The 16,878-nt window shown below is 37.1% G+C and overlaps 1 pseudogene; it reads right to left on the bottom strand.

The window, feature by feature from the left end:
- LOC106728792 overlaps window positions 1-16,878 on the bottom strand; it is a 334,339-nt pseudogene that overhangs the window by 85,428 nt on the left and 232,033 nt on the right.

Genomic DNA, 16,878 nt, shown 5'->3' with positions numbered 1-16,878 from the left:
GGTCTGTCATCAGCACGGCTAATTCAGGTTGTGGGACTGGATGAGATGGTCTGGCAAAAGAGTATAAATTAAAAATAGAGGGCCTGAAACTGAGCCCTAAAAAGCTCTCCAACATTCAGTGGATGGAGGAGGAGAACTAGCAAAGAAGCTGAATAAGAACAGCCAGAAAGGTGGAAGGCAAACATGAAGAGTGCGGAAGAGGGAGAGAGGAAGCCAGTGAAAGAGGGTGTTTCAAGATAGAGGAGTGATCAATGATGGAGGAGGGAGGGTTAATGCTGCTGAGTATCAAATAAGATGAGAACTGGAAATTGTTGGATTTAGCAATGTGATGGTCATAGATAAGTCTAGAAAGAGCCATTTTATTAGATGGCTCTTTGTGAGAGTGACAGAACAAAGACCAAAATGAAATGTGTCTTTAGAGGCATTAATAGGATGTGAGGAAATAGAAAAAGTGGATAAACAGTTTTGACAAATTTCCTTGTGAAGAGAAAAGGGAGGGCTAGTTGATGAAAAGGAAAGCAGCTTAAATGGGGCTTATTTTCTTATTATTAAATAGGAGAGACCAGAGGATATTTAATATTTAAATATTGATGGGAATAGTCCAGTTGAGAGGGAGGGACTGAATAAACAGAAAAGAAAAGGCTTCACTGGCTATATGTCTAAGCATATGTTATATGCTGCTGGTGGTGTCATCCTGCGCTAATTGCAGACACCCCCCACCCCCTGCTGCCCGCCCATACCTTTCTTCTTGACTATCAGCAGACACTACAGAAAAGAGTCCCTCTGTCTGCCAAGCATTGCTTCCAAGTTCAGCCTCCTAAACCAGCAACTTCAACTCTGGCCAAGCCTCTTGCTAATCCTTCAAACTTCAGTGGGCTCTAGCTCCCTGAGATCAGTCCCGCCCAGCCCTCCAAATTTACTTCTCCTTTGTTGCAAGACCACAGCCATAACCAGTGCCTTAGCCATGGGTCTTGGGACCTCATCCTAGGTCAGAGCCCTGGGCTCTTCACTTGCCAAGGATGGGAAGTAAAAGGAATACACACTAAACTCAAAAAATATCAGCACTGTTCAATGACCGAAAATATGTGCCGTATATCATAGTAAGAGCCTATGACCTCTCTTACTTCATCTTAAAGAACACCCAACTTCAAACTTGGGTGAAGAGTATAGGGGAGTTCCTTATTATTCATGTATCTTTTCTGTAAGTTTGAAATTATTTCAATGATAATAGCTAAAAATAAAGAGCATGGGTTTTGGTGTAACTCAGAGCCAAAAGAAAAAAAAAGAACACCCAACTTCAAGGACAACCTACAATTGTAAGCCAGGTGTTTATATTCTTGAGATTCCATCCCAAACTAGCACCCTCTCTATGTATGATTCATGGCTTTTCCAATTAGGTCTCCTTCTAGCTCGGCTTCCATTAAATTCAATATGGCTGTCAATCCCCACAAAAATCTAGTCCCATCTGTTTCACGTTTCTTTCTGGACTTTTTAATGTCCTAACTCACTTCTTTGGAGAAAATATTGAAAGCTGAAAATAGAAGATAAAGATTTGCATTCAGGAAACAAGCTGTCAGCACAAATGTATGGCATAATTTTTACCAAAAGTTCAATATTACCTTAATGTGTATTCAGGGAAAAAGCTATAAATATAATGTTCACTCTAAATGGGATCATAAAACAATAGAATATTTTCATAGCTTTTTACTCAGACATTGGTTTGAGGCAGTTTTACACTCTATTATTTCTGATTCTTGTGTGATTACTTTTGGGGTTTCATAATGAAAAGAAGGAAGAGAGGAAGGAAGGAAAGAAGGAAGGAAGGAAGGAGGGCATGGGGGGATGGAGGGAGGGAGAAAGAGTAAAGAATTCTGCTTTAGTTTTCTCCCTAACAAGTTAACAAGCATATAAGCATCTGGTTAAAAAGTCCAGAATCCTGTGATATTTCTTCAGATTTCATCTCTGCTCACCTCATGCTAAGGTGGCACAAGCAGCACAAAACAGGGAGAAGATCAGGGGCAGATAGATTTGGGCTCAAATATCAGCTCCATTGTTCACCATCTATGAGATCTTGGACAATTTTCTAATTCTTTGAGCTTCAGTTTCTTCGTGAAATGTTTAATAATATGAAATGTGCTAGGTCACTGTGAGAATTACAAAGGATTACGTGTGCAAAGTAAATTATATATCAACAAATGGCATCCAGTATTGCAAAATGAACTGAGACCTAACATATGCATGCTGGTCTGCTTCCTTCATGAGCGAAGAATCTAACTGGAGTAAGAGCCACCTGTTGCAGTTGTAACCATTCACAATAAATGAAGTCATTCACACTCAAGTGGTGACTCTCAAAATGGATGGGGCCAAATGCTCCTCAGTATGATGTCAGCATCATGGTTTCCCATGAAATATACTTTCTTCATGTGAGACTAGACTGTGAGATCTTTGGCAGGGGGGCTGTGGAGAGTGGAAATGAATGCTTGCTTTGATGAATGTGCTTGCTTCTTAGGGCCAGAAGAAATCAGTCACAATTCTTGCTGGTAAGGAAACTGAATCAAGGTACTTTCTATCTGTTCAACACATAAATTCAGAGCACACTTCTTCCCCTTTGGAGTCTGCAAAGCCTGAGACACTTCAGTTCAAAACGCCGGAAAGAATAAGGGGGGAAACTCCAGTGAGGAGCAACAGAGATTCCTGAAGGGTAGGTGTGGCCACCAGACTGGAGATCTGGAAGAAGGAGTTATAAGATGACAGGAGAGGAAACTGGGGAGAGTGAAAGTGGGTGAGAGAAGAGGGCTAATCCATGTGGAGGACAGCTTCATCCTGAAGATCTGAGTCTGTAAGCACCCTCCGCAGCCTTTTGTGGTAGGAGGGAAACAGAAAATCTGGTGTTCCCAAGTGATACTGCTCAGAGAGACCTTCTGACCTTTTCTAAAGAAATCTGGGTACCTCCTTGGAATTCTGGCATTTGAGTTTGGTCTGGGGAAGACTAGCTGGATGAGGAGTGCTTGAGACAGGAAGGATCATGATTTCCCAATCACCTTGTAGGGTTCCTCCAGCTGCTCCACCGAACACCCATATTCCCACACACCATTGTTCACTATGGAGGGACCATGAGCCAGCTGTGGCTGACTACTCACCAAGCAAGAAGGAATTTCCAGCTGTGGCTAACACTATTCACCAAGCAAAAAGGAATTTCCAGATTTCCTCCCACAACCCATAATGAGATAGAAAAAGATGGGGCTCTGTCAGCCCAGGGTTATATGTTAAGAGTTCTTCCTTGATGTGCTTAGAGAACTTTTCTGTCAACAAAGCCCAGCATCACAGCTATGCTGTTTGGCATGACCTTCTTCCTCCTGCCCACCCATCTTCACTGCCCACTCCCAGTAGAATTCCTTCATCCTTTAAGCCCAAATCCTGGCAAGTCTTCTTGTTTCCATAAAGATTCCTACTTTCTCCAGCTATCATTAACTAGGTGTCTAATCTGTATTTAGTTATTACATTTCAACTAAGTACACACATACCTAATACATGCGTATTTCCTTTCATTCTTTCTTTAGGATAAAATTTTGAGGTCAGCAATAATGCATGGTGTGTGTGTGTGTGTGTGTGTGTGTGTGTGTGTGTGTGTGTGTGTGTGTGTACACATATATTATCCATGTAGAAATACTGACTAGAATAGCAAGGAGTGGGCTGCAGAAGCGGGTATTGAAAAAGTATGAGGTGGGGAGAGAGGCAGCTCATGTGCTGACGTAGAGGCCTTGAAGTGATAGATGGATAAACAGAAATTTTAAGTTATTTTGCTGCATGATACACTCTTTAAGCTCCATGGCATTCATTCAAGATCACCTTCAGAAGTTATCTGCATAATTCTTCTAAGTCTCCTAGAATTGTATTTGGGTTTTTATTTGGTTGTATTGATAGCAGAATCAGATGTCAAAGGAATTCTTCTGTATTTGGGTTAAAATTAGGCATAGATCAGGATAGCTGGGTAAGAGGTCAAAATAATTCAGGACAAAAGCCCAGAAAAGAGTGATTAAAGGGTCTGGAACTATCAGATGGCCATGCCACCTGTAGGTTAAAGACCCTGACTGCTGAATGGGGGAAAGCATGGAGCCTGGCAGCCCTTCTGGAGCTACAGCTTTGTATAAATCCCTCAAATTGTTAGCACCAATCCTAGATTTATTTTAGTAATCCATCTTCTGGATCAGAGACTTCAACAGAACTGATCCTAAATCATAATCAGGAGCATGAGGCCAAGATTTTCAGCATTTTTTTCAGACATCCCACTTAACGACCTTTCTCAGACTCAGCGTATGCAGAACTGAATCCAGCATCTTCACCCTTACAAACTGCCCACAGTTATCCAGGTAACCAGGAAAGAAACACTGGTTCCTCCTGTCCCTCACTCTCTATATCCAGTTGGACAATCTGTTCAGTTGTTTCTACTTCCTAAAGCTCACTATATATTATCTTTTTCTCTTGAGAGAATTGCCTCTATTTCAGATTCTCATCACTAGCTTCCTATGTAGTTTCTTAACTCTAACCTCCTTCATGCTTATTTCACCATTCACACTGTCAGTAGAATGATCTTTCTAAGACAATTTGATGCCCCCTCTTTGTCCACAGGATCCAGTATAAACCTGTTAGCAAGTTTCATAACTTACTTGATAGTTTACACTGACCTCTCCTTCTGGCCTCATGTCCCACCAACGTGTATGCCATGTTCTATCACATCTCCAAGCTGCGACTTTTACCCAGAGTATCCTTTGCTCACCTTGTCTGCCTGCAAAATTTGGCTCAAATAGTTTCTCTGAATCCTTCCTTGCTTCCCTCTCAACTAAAGTTACCTTCTTTCTTCTCAATAACCCCACAGCATTTTGACTACAGGACAAGGACTGTGTCTTATTTTTCTTTGTGTCCTAGTACCTACAATAGTACCAACCTCATACAAGTTAGTTGCTATTAATTGAGTGATTAAATTTGATTCTGTATATGAGATACCAAGAAATTGTTTCTACATGATAATCAATAAGTTATTAAGATAATTAAAAACTAGAGAGGAGTAAGCCATGAATAGAAAGATGCTTTCTTATTCTGACAGACTAAAAACAAACAAACAAAAACCCCCTATAACTAGCATTATACTTAATGGTGAGATAGTGAAGGCTTTCCCCCTGAGGTCAAACAAAAGATAAGGATGTACACTATTACAATTTTTCTTAAACACTGCAGTGGTGGTCTAGTCAGGGAAATAGGGAAAGAAAAATAAGTGATAATACATGTAAAATACATTAGTCTATATGTTAGAGATTAGTGTCCATTACATGCAAATACACATATTTTTTAGCAAATACATATATCTATATATCTATAGATATATATACCTTAAAGAACCCTAAAATAAACATAGACAATAAAGTTATCTTCAAACATTAACTTCATTACTCTTTTGGAACTGGGTTTGTATCTATAGTCTAATGTCCAACCAGGCATTTTCACTCCGTTTTCAGGACTGCTCACTATAGCCTCCAGTATAGGATCTGGCAGAGTGCCACAAACAGGGCGACTGTGTTGATTCCTCATGGAGAGAGCTTATTCAATCTGTAACTGGTGAAAAAGCTGCTTTTTTTCCCCCTCATGTAATTTCCTTCAAAGACAAGTGACTTTTTCCCTCTATTTTTTCAAGTGAGATATAATTCACATACCATAAAGTTCACCCTTTCCAAAAGTACAGTACACCAGATTTAAATATACCCACAAGGTTGTGCAACCATGACCACTATCTAATCCCGGAACATTTCATCACCTTTAAATGAAACACTACACCATTAGCAGTTACTCCCATCCTCCACTCACCCACCCAGCCCCTGGAAAGCACTGAACTATCTTCTCTGTCTATGATTTTGCCTGTTCTAAACATCTTCTATAAATTAAATCATACAATTTGTAGCCTTTTGTGAAAGACAACTGATTTTAAAGAAAAATTAGTAACATTGTCAAGTGGAGTTTATAACAGATATGAAAGTAAAAAAAAATATGACAATAATAGCATAAATATCTAGGGTAGGGACTGTGGCAGGCAGAATGCAGCCCCACAAAGATGTCCAAATCCTAGTCTCTGAGACCGGTGCATATGTTACATTACATGGCAAGAGGAATTAAGGTAGATAACTGAAATAGGGAGATTATCCTGGATTATCTGAATGGACTCAGTCTAATCATATAAACTCTTGAAAGTGGAAGAGGGAGGCACAAGAGTAGGTCAGTGAGGCAGAGAGATGTGATGAGAAAAGGACTCTACTCACCGCTGGTTGCTGGTTTTGAAGATAGTGGAAGATGGTTACAAGCCAAGGAGTGTAGTGGCCTCCAGAAACAGAGCAGTCCTCAGTTTACCACCAGCAAGAAAATGAGAATCTTGATCCTACAACTTCAAGTAGCTGTATCTGCCAACAACCCAAATGAGTGGGAAATAGATTCTCCCTCAGAGCCTTCAGAAAGGAACACAGGCCTGCCAACGATTCAGTTTTAATCCAGTGAGATCCATGTCCAAAGTCTGGCTTATAGAACTAGAAGAGAATAAAGTTGCATTGTGTTAGCCTCTAAATTTGTGGCAATTTATTATGGTAGCAATAGAAACCTCTTACCAAGTGTTGATGAGAACGTGCAGCAATTCGAAGTCTCACAGATTCTGGTGGGAGTGTAAACTGGTACAACCACTTTAGAAAACTGTGTGACGATTTGTTATACAGTTAAATAGAAACTTACCATACGGCTCAACAAATCTAGTCTAAGGCATTTACCCAGAAAAAAAAAATGTCCACAGAAAGACTTTAACATGAATGTTCATAGCAATTTTATTCATAATAATCCTAAACTGAATATGACTTAAATATCCATCAACAAATAAATGGGTATTTATACATTTTGGTATACTCATACAATGGAATGTTACTTAACAATAAAAAGGAAGAACTACTGACACAAGCAACAACAGGGATGAATCTCAAAAATATTCAGCTGAGCAAAAGAAGTTGGACAAAACAGTACATCCTGTGTTTGATTTTTTCCCCTCATTTATAGATAGATATGGTATAAGTGAAACTAATCTGCAGCAATAGAAATTAGATTACTTATTGTATGTAAGTGACATTTTAAAGAGTTGATAATAAAGTTAAACATGCTAGGTGACATTGTATACAATGTAAAAATTGGGCTGCACATAGGCAGACAGACATAGTTGTTAATCCTAACTCTGATATCAACTAGGTTATCTGCTATCTGGAACAAAACACTTAACTTCTCTGAACTCCCATATTCATTTCTATAAAGTAATGGAGTAGACTGAATCAGAGGTTCTCAACCCTAGCTACATAGTAGAATTACTTGGGAAACTTTTAGAAAGTAATGATGTTCAGATTACATGCCCAAAAGTTGTCATTTTAATTGTCCCTGGTGTTGCACTCAAGCACTGGCATTATTTTCAGAAACTTCTTAACTGACTCTAACATGTATTGTTGTTATAGACTGCAGTTTTTGTCTCCATGAAAATTGGTCTCTGATCTATAAAAACAGTATCATTGATTATTGGACTACAGTTTAGAAATTTTGAACATGTTGGAAGAGTTGCCTAGAAATATACAGTAAGTGGCGTAGATTTTGCCAAAATATTAGATGGGAAGTCATCTTCCATGAAGGATAAATATTCAACAGTCAGTCCCAGATTTCTTCACCATAATCCCAGACTAAATGGATATAAAATATATATATCTGACATATAGAAACCACCTCCTAAGAAAAAATAATCAGAATATACTTGAATTTTTTAAATTTTGAATTCGTTTTGAATTTGTACCAGTTCAAATTTCCATTTTTACATAGCAGATCTAACTGGTTAGGAAGTTGCTGTTTATTTCTTGATTGCCTATCCAAGAAGCAATTTAATTTCTAGGGTTCTAAAATGATTGAAGCATCTATAGAAGAATGTTCTTTGCTAGTTCTCAGTGAATCACCATGAAGACTCATGAGTTTTTTTTTAACGTTTTGAAGCCAGTTAAAAGTGCAATCCAATTTGGTAATTCAAAGAGTCATTATCCAGATTATCCAGATGCCCTGTCTCCCTTATTTCTTTGGTTGTTTGACCACCATTGGTCCATTTTTCCATTGAAAGAGAGGTTTGGACACTTGAGGGAAACCAGGTCATAGTTAAACAAATTGGTTTACCTAGCAAATAGCTCCATTTTTGGGGAGAAGTAGAAACTGTTGTTTCAATAGTGATTTTAGAATTATTCTAAGATCATTTATGATAAACTCTCCACATGTTGGTGCTATTTATATGGTGTGTGTGTGTGTTGTGTGGGTGCTGGGGTGGGTATATGTGTGCGTGTTGGGGTGGTGGGGAGGAGACAGCTGGCTATGATAAACAGTAGACTCTCTCTACAGTTCAAACCTGAAACACAGGACCAATTCTATTTTTAAAAGCTGTTATTTGCCAAAGTAGTTTTTTATTATTATTATTTAACCTGCTACCTCTTAGTCATGGAGTAGCTATGAGCACAAGTCAATGTCATTCTTTAAAAAATTATCCCAGTGGGGGCAATAAGGGTCTTAGGAAAGAAAACCCACACTTGTACCATAACATATGGTCTAACAAATTCACAATTGAGTGACTTTTTGTGCAGCTGTGGTTCAAATTATAGGCATTTCAGATGCTTAATGGTGACTTTAATTTACTGGGAGGAAGTGTATGCTGAGCATCTGGAAGGACATGATTTTACTTTAATCATTTTGATTTAGGTGACAGTAATTACAAGTATCATCATGGTCTATGTAAAAAACACTGGTTTTACTGTTACTTGCCAGGACTTGTTTCCAGTCTCCACCAGGGTATTTTTTTTCTTGGACCAAGAGGGGTTAAATCACCATTCTGAAAGTTTCTTTTCTATTTAAGTGCCTGGCATGAGCATGGATTCATAATAATGGAACAAATTGGTGAATTTGCTTAGCCAAACTGATAATACATTAAAAGATTAGAAATAGTGGTATTTAAGGTAACTTTAAAAAGCAGCGTTCACCTGCCCCAGAAATTTTATAGCTAAATAGGTGTGGCAACTTGAAAGACCCTGGAGTAACATAAACTGTTTCTGTCTCTGACTATGCAGGTAGTTTTGTGAAAAGCCCCACTAGGTATCCTGCCAAGAAGGCATTAAGTGTGGAGTGGGGCAAATGGCTTGCTCTCAATTCTTCAGTCATTCTGTTTCCTGTTTTAAAGGCGTAAAATAGAAAGGTTAGAATAATCATTTAACTCTAAATCCAGAGAAGAGATTTTAACCCAAGATCAAAATATCTTGGCCATCCAGAAGGCTTTTCAAATGGGAGGGAAGATCTAGGAGATATGAATAAACACAATTCAACAGGGACACATAATTAAGCATGCGTGGCACATGGTAGGGACTCAATAAGTATTTATTGGATGAATATATTAGAATCCCAACCAATAAAAACTTTATTAGAAGCTGGTTATCTAAGTTTCTAGAATTTAAAAGCGTCTTACAAAGATGAGCGTCTCAATGGTTTAAAATACAGGTAGATGCCCCTAAAGACACTTCTCTATTGAAAAGATTCAACTCTGTTGCTGGCTCTGCCAGTATCACTTTCCATTTCTGGGCTCTCTGAGTCTCATACTTTTCATCTGTTTAAGGAGTCCGTAACATATTTTCTTTCTGCATCACCAGGTTGTGGTGAAGATCAAATGACCAAATAGCAAGGCTTAATAAACTGAAGAGTGTTGGAAAATGCAGGATTTTCTATATTATCTTATTTATGTTGTCTCACAAAAAACGCTCCCTTTTCCTCTGTTCCTCTCCCACATACATACTGATAAAGATATTTGAGATCCAGGCACTGCATTTCTCCTGGACCTTATAAATAACAAAGCTTTCAGTCACGGACTAATTCAGAGAGGATGTACTCAATTATTTCAGAATGATCACGCCCACTTCTGTTCAGTTGGATTTGTTCTTTCATGGGTTACATGCTTTGAAGCAATTTCTCTTATTACAGCCTCCTTCCAAGGGGACATAGTGGAAGTTAAAGGACAGCAAAATCATATTTTCTTAGAGTTAAAAAGGGCATGAGAGATCTCAGCCCAGACACTCCTGCTACCTAAGCATAACCTCAAACAGAGAAAAGTGTCTTGATCATAGGAGATCACATCTCTAAACAGCAAAACTAGGTGTTTCCCAGGTCCCTCTCCAATGCTCTAGTGTACTTAATTTGACCAATTAAAATGCTTTGGGCATAGAAGGGTTAAAGGTCTTAGCTAAACCGGGTATGACCAATTCCCCCTGCCCTTCCTATCCCCCTCTTGGCATTTGAGAAGTGGCATTAGTCGAGAAGTCCCAGAGCCTATAGTGAAACATTTAAAGCTATGAATCCTTTGCAAATTTTTGGTTCTGTCCTTCAGATTAATTCTTGTAAAATCTGTAAAACACAGATTTTATAAAGAAAACTCTCAATACTAGATGCTTTTAATGTCTTGGTTATAAAAAATGTTTAACAACTTTAAGATATTCAAATTAGAGTAGATTGGTAAATTATGGAATACGTACTTAGGGGATTTGCTACAGGAATTGGAACTAAATATCCTTTAGATAAAGGTTTCATGGTGACAGTCTCCCAGTATAAATTCTTTCCCTAGCCAATTAGTTTACCAGTCATGCTAATCCCATTCACCTTGCTAGTGTGTGGTTTAGGAAAAGAACGTGACCTGATTCTAGCCAATGATCTATGAAGAAAGGTCTACTAGAATGAGTTGGGGTTTCTGAGAAAGATAATCTTGCTCCTAAAAAATTCACACAGAATGCTTGGCCCCTTTACTTCCTATGGACAGAGTTATATCTGGATGTGATGCTCAGAACTGCTCCAACCATCCTGATGTCCACCTTGGGAATGAACCCAACACGTAAGCATTGCAGAGCTAGGGGAGATGTCAGAGAGGCAGAGCTAAAGCCCTGAGAAACTGTGTCTCTGGGAAAAAATAAATTACTTAAGCCTGTTTAATAGAGTTTCCCTGTTAACCTGTAGCTAAAGGCATCCTAATTGAAAATCTGGGTTACAGAAACTCCAGCTTTATCATTGATAATCCACCCTCACACTCTCATCTCTGTGAAAATGTTTCAAAACATGTAGCTTGTTGATATATGGCCATACCCTGTAAATTTCTCTGGAAGGAAATGTGAGTCTCGGAGCAAAGAAATTATAATTATTTATAAAAGCTCTTCCTGAGTAATCTACTCTGCTTGCTTCAAGTGAGTTAGAGAAAGGATAAAATTAACCAGATGTTAAGGAGGGAAAATCAATCAACAAGCCTTTATTGAGTATCTATTAGTGCCTAGCATTCTACCAGGGATTTAATGAAGTGTAGGTAAATTATCTGTATTATTTTCATGAGAAAGACTGTTTATATTCAATTATCTGTTTCTAAAGGAAGTTTTCTTAATTCCCAGCCTGATAGCTCTTGTGCTGTTAGTACTTAGTACAGAGAATGTGCTTGATGAATTTGTGTTGACTTTTCTTTGCTAGCCAACATGAAGGCAGCCAGATCCTGCCAAAATCAGCACTAAAACTATTTCTCAAGAGTAATAACAATAATATTCTTTTCCTTTACAGTACCTTTAATCCAAGAATCTTAAGCTTATATAAACATTTGCCCAACAATACATTCAGAATCTCAATATTTGGTTGATGGGGAAATTCAGCTAGATGCAAGAACACGGAAATAAAAATAGAATCTAGAATCTTGACTCATAATGCTCTTTCAATACTACTGTCCCCACCTAACCATTCAAGAAAAATAAAAAATTACAGAGGTTTCAGCAAGATAAACAACTAAGCTTTTCCAACCCCAACTGATGAGTCACTATTTCTCTTTTCCTGCCTTTTAAGATTATGTTTAATTTTTTCATTTTTATTACATTTTATTTTAGACAGCGGGAGCTTTGAATGCCAAAGGATGGGGAAATAAAGCTGATTACATCTATCTCAGTATCTTGGGTCTGCAAAAACTCTTGGCAATATTTAAGGAATGAGGTTTTTTTGGATATTTACAGAGCTTCCTGTTGGATTAAAATATTGTCAAAACAACTGTTCTCTTGGTTCTTAAGTAATTCTTTTTCTAAGTTGAAAGGGAAGAAAGTCATGGAATCAAGTTATGGAGAAATAAAATATGACAATGCATTAAATCTCCAACATTCTCAGGTTCAGAAAATTATGAAGAGAGCTTTGAATTCCACTATTTGGGATTTAGGATAAGTCAACAGAAGCAAAGTAGAAGTTTAAGAAAGTTCATAGTGAAACTATGATTTCATGACATTATCTTTAATAGACAACAAACTCTCTTTGAACACAAACAAATGAAAATTAATAAGCAAAATATAAATTAATCATATCCTAAGAAAGTAGACTCACCAGAGTCTCAACTTGGCAACATCTTGATTAATCTATTATATAGATTATTATAATACTATTATAATAATGATAATTATTCTATCTTGATCCATAAAGACTTTGAACTGAAGTATCTTCTTAGAAAGTAATAATATTACCTTAAAAAAGTAATTCTATTTGACTCATTCCATTTGTGTATCCTTCCATTTAGGTCTATGTTAGCCAGGGGTCTAATTCTGTCCAGCACACAGCTAGTCAGTTCTCAGAAAGCAGCTTGAGAGTGAAGATCTTACTAACACATCCCCACCTTTCCCTATAGCTGAGTTTACAAAGATAGTATAGATGAAGATGCAGATTTTCCTTTAGTTTACAATTTGAGTCTCTCATCAGTAATTCTCAATCATCCTTGCCAGGGACCTGAAGGTGTGATGTCATAAACTGCGTAAAAGGATACATTGAAGTTGAAGTTTAATATGGAAACCCAAGCTACCACAAGAAACAGATCTAAATTTAACCCGTGTTACCACTTACATTTTAGTGGAATGCCAAATTGTATGTATTATTGGAGGTATACCTTTGTCTTTTTTTTTTTTTTTTTCAGATTAGGCAAGATCTGTCCATCTCTTGTTAAACTTGCTCTAAAATGACAACTGATGATTGCTTTCTAATTTTCAAAGAACCTTATTATTACTTAATATATTAACTGCTCATCTCACAACTGCCATATGAAATAATTTGGTTAAGCATTATTATTGCCACCATTGTCACTTGCTCTATGTGGTTCAGTGGAATTGGCATTAGAATCTAGTCTCCTGATTTTTCATCCACTGATCTTCCCTCTCTACTGTTGCTATTTTCCTACGATCCTAAAATATGTGTGGATTAGCCTTTCTAACCTAACTCCTTTCTATTAAAATATTGTTACAACCTTCATCTTTATTTTCCTATACTGTCTCCATAAGAACTGAATCACCACATAAATCTTCATTTCTAAGCACAACTTCTCTTTAGTATTGCTAAAAGTTATTTGATAGATCTATCCTGTATCCCAAAGGCTGATGAACTTCATTGTGGACCATAACCTCCCTGCACTTAAAAATCATTCAAGATATAAACTGCACGCCCATTGGACCAAGTCTGCATGACAAAATCCTTTACAAAATCTTTAAAACTTTCTGAAATCGCTATAAGCTACCCAGTTTGGGTGGTGGTGGGGAGTGTGGAAAAACAAGAAAAATTCACATGATAGTCAGCTATTTGAAATGGTTGAGCCAAATTTACTACCGAACCATAAAAGAAATACAAAGACCAATAAATCCAGGTCCTCTATAAATTTCTTCATTATTATGCTTTCTGCTATAACAAAGTACTTTATCTGGCATCAGAATTACATTAATGCTCTGTTCACACTGCTCTTGCAAGAAACAAACACTGCTTTGTGTCTAAGTTTTCCACATGGTTGCCCTGATGAAACATATGCCATTAGAAGACAAATATATTGATGCAAATAAAAAAGAGCAAATTAATTCCAGAACCTAGTTAGAGATAAAAGATGCCAACTCCTTATTCTCAGAAATGCAACATATAAAATGTCATTCTGGGCTTTACTTGTAAGGAGAAAGCATGCTGCAACTTCACAACTGACAATTTTTCTAACTTGACATTTGGTCCACGGCAAAAATGCTGAACAGAATTGTGGGCAACTTCTTTCTACTGCTTCTGGCTAGTCCAGTCAGTAAATCTTAATGTTACTATTGAAGATGAATGAGCCACACAAAGATCTCTGTAATGTTTTGGTATAAATGCAAAGAGCCAAATTTTGAAATTTCCTGGATAAGCAAGAATACCCTTTCCTGGGAGGACTTGAAGTGCTTCCTTTTTCTGGTTGAGCTCTGATTCTACAAACCTTCCTTGAAAATTCTGGTACCCCTACCAGAAACTGAGAATAAAGGGAAGATACTGTAAACCTTTCTTAACTGTTACCCATAAAAATTATCAGTAAGTGCATACTTCATTAAGTAATTATTTGCTAGAACACCTGATCCAATAGAAGAGAGATTTTTACACATGAATAAGATGCTTTCACTCTCAATCAGCACATCTAAGCCAGTTGGCTTCCACATTTCAGACCAAAGCTGAAGTAAAACTGTTTTCAAAATAACTGAATGAAAAGTGAAAATTAAAACAAATTTTAACAGTTACACAGGGTACAATCTGAATGAATTCAAGATTTATGCATGCTTATTTTCACTGAATTCACTTGTAACTGTTTGTAGTGTGAGATATAGCCTTGGATAGTTCCATGGAAGCTGGAAGAAACGGTGCTGATCCTAAAATTCTGATATAACATTTATTCTTTGAAAATAATACACACCTCTTCCATCACCATGCAATCTAGTTCCTGATGTATACAGAGCAATTCACAAATAATGAATAGGGTAATAAATAGCAGTACAAATGTTGGCTGTTTGGGTAAATGATGCCTTCCTTCTCTTGGGAGGCATAACCATCCATTCTCACACAGAATGTTCTTGAAAAAAAAACTTGATTTTGATGCTAATGGTCAAGTATGAGTTAGAAGAAGTGGAAGGAAGGATGCAAACAAGTGCTAGTCAGAACCTTACAAAACTGATGGTCATGTCCTATTCCTACCTTAGAATTTGTCTCTGTATCAATTCTCTTTAAGGAAAAAAAAAATAACAAGAAATTAATGTAAAAGACAACTGCTTTAATCCCACCAAAAAAAAAAAAAAAAAAAAAAAAAAAACCCTCTAGACTATAACCCTCTTCTGGAATTTGAAACTTGGTCTTGAAATACTTTGGTCCTCAGTATTTGGAGTTTAAGCAGTACAACACTGAATCCTGGAGTAGAAGGATTTTGCAGGTTTGCAAAAGGTCTCCATATCACCAGCAGCTAAAAGTCTCCCTTGGGTAATATTTGCCCAGCATATCTGAGTCTTTCCATCTGCAGAATTCCCATTGGTTTCAAGGTGTTTTTGACTAGAAATAGGATGTAAAATCCCAGATCTCACCCAATACTTAGAAGACAGGAATATACTTTTCTTCCACTTTGACTTCCTAGTCACAAATATTCTCCATTTTGTTAAAATCAACTAAAAGATAAATTATATCATGTTAAAGTAATAAAATGGAAGAATATAATGGATCCTGAGTGTCAAAATTCAAGCACAGACAGCCATAGGGATGTCTTCCAATTCAAATTATGTTTGTGATTGGTTTTTCTCAGGTAAGAACAAGGAGAGAGGAATAAAATACAAATAGCTGCAATATAATAAAAAGAGAGAGACTACTATATGATTAGAGTTACTAAGTATAGAATAAAATATGAGTGACAAAATGGTTTTGCTTTATAGATAGAATTAGGTATGGCGCGCATCATTGCTAGCAGGAAAGAGAGGTTGAAGGGACTCATGGGTGGGTTGCTAGATGAGAAAGAGGGGTTTATTGAACTTATCAAACACATTCTACAGGTTTGCTACAGGTACTGTATTAATAGTTTAAGCACAAACTATTTAGAAGGGTAACTTTATAGACACAGGTCACCCCAAGCTTTAAAACATTTTAGTTTTTCAATGGCTCCTGAGTCCTGTTGGTACTCTGCAGATGAATGATCTGGTCATTTAGGCTACTTGCCTCTGGACGGTTGGGAATCACATTTATATTAGAAATTGTCTGGAGTTAATGGAAATAACCTCCAAGTCAAAGGAATTGGGTTCGACCCTCTGTCATATCTTTAGTGTACAACAGGGCCTTTGGCGTTTCATGCACAACTTCAACTGACACTAGAGCACTAGAGGCCTGATATATGCACAGCAATTCACATTTGAAAACTGGCTATTTTAGTGGGAGAGCCAAACAGAGTGCAACTGAATAAATATTAATTCATTTAAGCCCTTCATCACAAAATCCTAACAGGTGTTAAGATTTGACTCCTGGTATACTAGTACAAGGGATCTGGGTTTTCCCCCCCTTTTCTAATGTTATGACAACTGTCATCTATCTAATAAAACCCTAAATTTACATCCTTTTATTCCTAAAATGCATCATTCCTTATATAGGAATTATCCTGAGGAAATAAGCTATATAAACTCTGGCTATAAAAATGTTCACCATAGTGTTATTTACAATAGATCCAAATTTAAAGCATCATAAATATCTACAAATACAATATTTTTTAAATAAATTACAGTTAAAACAAGATATAATGGGAGATGATATTTGAAAAGAATGGAAAGAATGCCAGTGAAAATGGCAGAGTAGGAAACTCCGTGGGCCCATCCCTCAAGAGAAACCATAAAAAGCCTGGCTAAAAATGTCATAATCAACTTTGTGAGAACTATAGAAAATAATTAGATTTACAGCAGTCAAGTAAGTGTTTAATCAAGGAAGGGTTAACTGAAACCCAATAGG

Source organism: Camelus ferus, chromosome 7 (assembly GCF_009834535.1).
Source record: "Camelus ferus isolate YT-003-E chromosome 7, BCGSAC_Cfer_1.0, whole genome shotgun sequence".
NCBI classification, from domain to species: Eukaryota; Metazoa; Chordata; class Mammalia; order Artiodactyla; family Camelidae; genus Camelus; species Camelus ferus.
This window is presented reverse-complemented; position numbering and strand designations above follow the sequence as displayed.